This window comes from Colobus angolensis, unplaced genomic scaffold (genome assembly GCF_000951035.1).
Source record: "Colobus angolensis palliatus isolate OR3802 unplaced genomic scaffold, Cang.pa_1.0 Scaffold130, whole genome shotgun sequence".
In the NCBI taxonomy this organism is placed as follows: Eukaryota; Metazoa; Chordata; class Mammalia; order Primates; family Cercopithecidae; genus Colobus; species Colobus angolensis.
This window is the reverse complement of record NW_012114253.1, coordinates 4,912,077-4,918,893: the sequence shown is the minus strand read 5'-3', so window position 1 is coordinate 4,918,893 and position 6,817 is coordinate 4,912,077. Positions and strand designations below refer to the sequence as shown.

General features: G+C 47.9%; 1 protein-coding gene across 1 annotated transcript in view; it reads left to right on the top strand.

Annotated features, from left to right (window-relative positions):
• Window positions 1-6,817, top strand: part of ARHGEF10L (Rho guanine nucleotide exchange factor (GEF) 10-like) — a 182,431-nt gene that overhangs the window by 25,119 nt on the left and 150,495 nt on the right. The window lies entirely within an intron of this gene.

Below are 6,817 nucleotides of genomic sequence, written 5' to 3'. Positions count from 1 at the left end.
GTCTTACGTGGTGGCAGGCAAGAGAGCCTGTGCAGGGGAACTGCCCTTTATAAAACCATCAGATCTTGGGAGACTTATTCACTATCATGAGAACAGCATGGGGAAAACCTGCCCCTGTGATTCAATTACCTCCCACCACGTCCCTCCCATGACATGCGGGGATTATGGGAGCTACAGTTCAAGATGAGATTTGGGTGGAGACAGAGCCAAACCATATCAGGGGGTGTGAGTGTGGGTGTGTGTGTAATGTACATAGTGGTGTGCTACTGCATATCTCAACTCCATTCAGTGATGTGATGTTGGCAGCTTGAAATTGGCCACAGTGAGAATATTTATACCATATAAATTGGCAAACACTACAAATCAGAATCTTTTCCCCTGAAGAGCTTGTTTACCAGCACACCACTGGGAATCCAGCAATGAACAACTCAGTCCCTCCCTTTAAACTTACATTTTCATGTGATGCTGCTCCAGGACTGATCTTAGTGTCCTTGTGGCTGAGGGGCAGCTGCTGGGCAGGGCCTGCTGTGCTGATAGAGGTTGTAAATTGCCCTCAAATCACGGGAGCTCTCCACTCCAGCATGCGAGTTGTTACCATGCACCAGGAAGAGGGGAAACAGGACAAGGAGGAGATTCAGTTAATTGACAGCTGACTTTGCCATTCAATAACCCTATTCAGGATGACCCAGGCATCTTGGAGGAAAAACAGCAGTGACGTCTGAGGACAGACCATGGACAAGTTAAGTAACTTGGGGCTTGTGGAGTTGTGACATCCAGGACATGGGTGGCTAGAGCTGGCATAGACAACAGTGGGTATGACCTGTCCATATGGATGCAGGGCCTGCATGAGAGAGTAGAAGTAGACGGTTGCTCTTGTACAGCCTGTGATCTCTGGTTGAGAGATGGACACGTACACAGTCACATACAGTGGAGGGATGTGCAGAGTGTAGCAGGGGAATGGGGTAGGGAGAGGGAAACAGTTCATGCCTCTGAGCCTTTGCACATGCTGCTCCTTCTACTCAGGGGAGTCAATGTGTGTTTTTTCTACCCAGAAGGAACGGCATGTGCAAAGGCTCAGAGGCATGAATTATTGAGAGCTCAGTCTGACTGGTGTCAGGTGAATCAAAAGTCTGCAGGGTTTGAAACAGAGCAGGGGAAGCATTGAACCTTCCTCAAGTCTGGGGGCACAGCATCATCTGGATGCCAGCAAAAGAAGTCTGCCAAACCTCGCCTGTCAGGGGCCTTATGCTGTGTGGATCACCCTGCTTCCCTGAAAATCTTTAAGGTTTCTTGGTAGTTTCCTGCTGTCTCTAAAGCTTGCTGCTGTTCCAGCCCCTGCATCTGTGACTGGTGGATTCTCAAAAGAAAAAAAAAAAATCCATGTTAATATCAAGCCAAACAAAACTTAATTGGGAAGAGGGGTCTGCTGTTCTTCCCCCATTGCTAATTAATACCAGAAAAGCTGCTTCTGTCTTTCATTCAGGCAGACAATTGAGAGCTTGTTTGTTTAAAGACAACTGATTTTGACTTTATGCCTATATATGCCAGGTATTTTTCATGCATCAGTTCATTTCATTTCCATGCCGATCCTGCAAGTAGGTCCTATTTTCCCATCTTATCAATGGGGAAATTGAGTCTCAGAGACTTATCCAAGGGCACTGTGTTTGTAAGTGTTAGGATTGGAACCCAGCAGGTGCTGAGATCTTTCTGCAGTCCCATGCTCCCCTCCTTTATGCGGTGTTCCTTTTCCCTTTGAGGAGGGGAAGGAGAGATTAGTCACATGCCTGGAATCTCAGCACACTTTGCCTTTCTTAGTTTGGAGTTAATGTGTGTTTTTTTAATCCAGTGTTAGCAAGGCCCAGTCTGGTCATAGCTGGGTTTGTTACCCTGTGGCTCAAGGGCAAGGATGAGAACCCTGGTATCCACATGGGCCCCCTAGGCCTGGTGTCAGGAAAGAGCTAATACTAATGGCTAAAAATTGCAGAGTGGCAGGCCCCTTGGTAGTGCATGGCTTGTGGGAGCTTGCTCAGTTCTCAGCTACTCCAAGAGGTGGGGTGCATCATCATCTCTGTTTGCCTCCATTGAACTTGCCCAGGGTTGTGCAACCAAGAGGTAGAAGCACCACATTCTGCTCGCCCCAGAGTCCTGCCTTCCACTCTGTGTCTTTCCTTGAGCAGTGCCAACCCTCCCAGGGACTGGCTCGGCTGTGCCTTTGGCAGCCCCTAGCAGCAGTGCCCATATACCATGGAAAATGGGGAAGGATAGTTGACCACTTGGCCACAGGCCCAGGGTCTGCCCACCTCTTGGTTAGAGCCAGCACTGAGCTCCCTGCCATGGGGTTCATCTTCCCACTGGCCTGTTGGTTGAGAGGGTGGTCTCAGACCAGGCCCCAACACCACCTTCTTGTAGATACATCCCCAGTCCAGGGCAGTGCAGGTGGTTTGTGATGGTGCCAGCCCATGTTGGCATGTTGGGCCCAAGATGAGGTGGCATTTCTGAGTTGTGGAACCCCTTTCTCCTTGAGAGCCTGCCCCCAGAGTGTCCTCCTCTCTGCAGAAGTCCTGGTTCTAGTCACTGGCTGATTGGTATGCATCCCAGAATCCCAGTCATTAGCATACAAGGCGGGAGCCATCTCTCATTACTCCCCTCTCTTCATTGTTTGAAGTGGGCAGACTTGGAGTGAGCTTTGGAAATGTGAGCTTTTTATTCAATTTCCCTAGAAAAACAATGGTTAAATTAAGTAGGAAAATAACAGTCTCCCGAAATTGAAGAAAAATATTTCTGAACCTAGACATTACCCACAACCTTTGAATTTCTTTTAAAATAGGCATTTGTTTTACTCTTAAGTTATATATGTATTGCATGACCACTGAAGAAAACACAGAGAAAATACAGAGAGAAGAAAATGGAAATCATTTTACCACCTAAAGACAGCCTTTCTCAATATTGTGGTGCATATCATTCATGTATTCAGTGATTCATTTGCTCATTTGGCAAGTATCTATTTAGGGCCCAGAAAGGGAGAGGCTGTATTGGGTTCTGGAAGTAGAGGGGTACCCTGCTCCCTGCTGGGGCTCTTTCTATGTTGGGCCTTGGGCAACTCACCTGACCCTTCTCTTATCTGTTTTCTCATCTGTAGAATAGGGATAACACTAGTAGCTGTGTCATAAGGCACGGGGATTTAACAAAAGGGCAAGTAGGATGCTCATTATAGTGCCTGGCCCAGGTCAACGCTTAGCAATGTTGGCTTTTGTCACGTAGGGGAGGAATATCTTTTCTTCTACTCTGTTAGGTTCTGTGATAGAGCCTATGAATTAAACTGACAAAAGACAGATTAATAGGAGAAAAGGCATATTGATTTTATTTAATGTTACTATACATATGTATTTTTTACTGTGAGGGATCTCCATAGAAAAGAAATGAAAATCCAAAGAGGCAGTTAGACCTGGAGCTTACGTAACATGTTAATAAAGGGTGATAAATTGTGGAGAAGCAGGAGACAAAAGAAAAGGATTGGACTCTTATAGGGGCAGTGCATTTCAGAAAAGTGACTAGGAAATGTATGGTAGATAAGGGTGGTTTAGTAAGGTTTGTTATGCAGATAAGGTAGAGGGATACACCTTTGCAAATGGAAATTTATATCACTTTTATAAAGGGAAATGTGTGCCCTGCTTATAGGCAGAAAAGGGGAGGCAAAGAGCTCTTCCTGCATCTGCTGCTGCTCAAGTACCTTGATCTCAAAATAATTCTTTTTTCTTTGAGACAGCGTCTTGCTCTGTTACCCAGGCTGGAGTGCAATAGCACAATCTTGGCTCACTGCATCCTCTGCCTCCTGGGTTTAAGTGATTCTCCAGCCTCAGCCTCCTGAGTAGATGGGATTACAGGTGCACACCACCACACCCAGCTAATTTTTGTATTTTTAGTAGAGACAGGGTTTCACCATGTTGGCTAGGCTTGTCTTGAACTCCTGACCTCAAATGATCCTCCTGCCTCAGCCTCCCAAAGTGCTGGCACTACAGGTGTGAACTACCACTTCTGGCCCTGGGATGGCATATTCTGATCTTTTTCAGTTACAACAGTGAGCAGGCTGACATCAACCTTGCCCTGGTGGTTTTTTTTTTTTTTTTTTTTTTTGAGATGGAGTGTTGCTCTGTCACCCAGGCTGGAATGCAATGGTGCGATCTTGGCTCACTGCAACCTCTGCCTCCTGGGTTCAAGTGATTCTCCAGCCTCAGCCTCCTGAGTAGATGGGATTACAGGCTCCTGCCATTACACCTGGCTAATTTTTTGTGTTTTTAGTAGAGATGGGGTTTCAGTATGTTGGCCAGGCTGGTCTCTAACTCCTGACCTCAAGTGATTCTCCCACCTCAGCCTCCCGAAGTGCTGTGATTACAGGTGTGAGCTACAGTGCCTGGCCTCGGGGGTCTTATATGATGGTGGAGGAGACAAAAATCAAACACATCAAATTTATAAAGTAACCACATTTTATGCATTAAATCCTGTGAAGGAAACAGACTGGTGTGATGGTAATAACTGGGGACGAAGGGTAGAGAGGGTGTATGTGGGGGTAGGGGTTACAGGATTTGTTATCTACAGGTGGTCAGGGAGGCCTCTCTGAAGAGAGACATTTAAGCCAGACCTGAATGACAAGCAGGAGCTCCCCCTGCAAGGATCTGAGGGAAAAGTGTTCCAGATAGGGGCTACAGCAAATGCAAAGGCCCTGAGGCCAGAGGAACTTGGCCTGTTTGAGCAACAGAATGGCCTGGGCCTGCATGGCGGGGAGAGGAGGGTGTAGAAGAGACAGTGTTAGTTAGGATTGTTACTCTAGGTGCAAAAGGAAGCCATCGGAGGTTTGTTTTCTACTTCCCATAAATACCTTTACTAATGAAATATAGTTCCAAGATTCCAGCTAGTAATAACTCTGTTAAGAAATTCACCTTTTCCCGATAATTTATTCAAACATAATTTACTGAGTGCCTATGATGTGGAAGCACTTGACTCAGTGCTGTGGGTGATGGATGGATATAAAGATAAGGTGAGGTTTTAGGCTCCAATAACCCACGGTCCAGCAAACAAGACTACAAACATTCGCAGGGTCAAGGGCAGGGAGTGACTGATTTACCTTTGCAAAAGATCCCTTGTCTGCTGGGAGGAGAACTGGCTGTAGAGAGCCACGGTGGAGAGGTGGAGCTGGGAACCAGAGGAAAGGCAAGGAAATGTTCCCATTTGGCAGTGGAATAGGAGAAAAGTGTTGGGTTTGAGTTATATATCAGCTGGAATCAACTGGAATTTCTGGTGGCTGTACACAGGGGTGAGGGAAAGAGAAGAACTGAGCATGACTTCTAGATTCTTCTTTGAGTATATGAGTGAGTGCTGGTGTCATGAAAATAGATGGTTAAGAGGGAGTGAGGAGCATGGCTTTTGGAGAAACCAAGGGTTAGGTCTGGGACAGGTTCACATTGAGAGGCTGATTAGAAGTACAAGGGGGTATGCTGGGCATGGTGGCTTACACCTATAATCCCAGCACTTTGGGAGGCCAAGGTGGGAGGATCACTTGAGGTTGTGAGTTTGAGACCAGCCTGGCCAACATGGTAAAACCCCATCTCTACTAAAAATACAAAAATTAGCTAGGTGTGGTGGTGGGCGCCTGTCATCCCAGCTACTCAGGAGGCTGAGGCAGGAGAATTGTTTGAACCCAGGAGGTGGAGGATGCAGTGAGCTGAGACTGTGCCATTGTACTCCAGCCTGGGCAATGAGAGTGAAACTCCGTCTCAAAAAAGAAAACAAACAAACAAACCTCAAAACCCCAAATAAGTCCAAGCGGGTAGTGAGGGCCTCTGGGCTGGAGTTTCAAACTTGGGCATCCTTAACATATAAGGGGGACAGGTATGACCACCCAGAGGGACAATTCGGAGGAGAGATCCCTCCACAGGGAGGTGAGCTCTGGGAGCTCTTATATTTATAGTCTGGTGGAGGAGGAGGAGCCAGGGCGGGCAGCCTGGGAACTGGGGGAAGATGGGTGCAAGGAACTTACTTTTAGTGCCAGGCGCTGAACTAAGCACTTGGGGAGGATCGGCCCCTGGTCCTCACAGTAAGTCTGTGAGGTGCAGGTGCTGTTATGCTTTTCACCTTATGGAAGGGGAAGGAGGCCCAGAGGTGACCCAGTGCACTGGCCAGCAGGTGCACAACTGCGTGGGGAGTGAGTATTCACACGAAGGGGGCAGTCCAGCTCCTTCGCCCACGGCATTCCCCTGTTGCAGAGGAGGATACCAAAGCTTGTGGTTTCGTTAATTTGTTTTCATTTGTCTGTCCTTGCATTCCTCTTCTTCCAACACATATTTACTGAGCACCTACTGAATGCTGTGCGCTGAGCAAGGAACTGGAGATTCCAAGATGAGTAAGGTATGGCGCCCCTTAGTCTGGTGAGGGAGGCGGACGGGCACCAGCTGAAGGGTGGACGGTGCCTGATGCAGGTGGAGGGGCCCCGAGGAGGCTTCCCAGGTGAGTGTCCAAGCCAAGCAGTGGAAAAGGCAGAGTTAGGTCAGGAAGCAGGAGGCATTCCAGGCATGTGCTGAGGCTCGGGGAAGGGAATAGCAGGGCCATGTCAGGGAGGGTGCAGGGGGTGCTGCTCAGGACCTCTGTCCATTGCACTAGGGGCTTGTACTTTATCTTGTCGGCCCTGTGAGCCGGTCAACTGTTTCAAGCCACGGGATGATGGGATTAGAACTTTTTGTTTGAGGTAGAGATTGTGCTGCAAGGAACAGGAGAGCTACCAGGAAGAGCTTTCAAGGCTGTTAATAGGCTCTCTGGCCAGGCG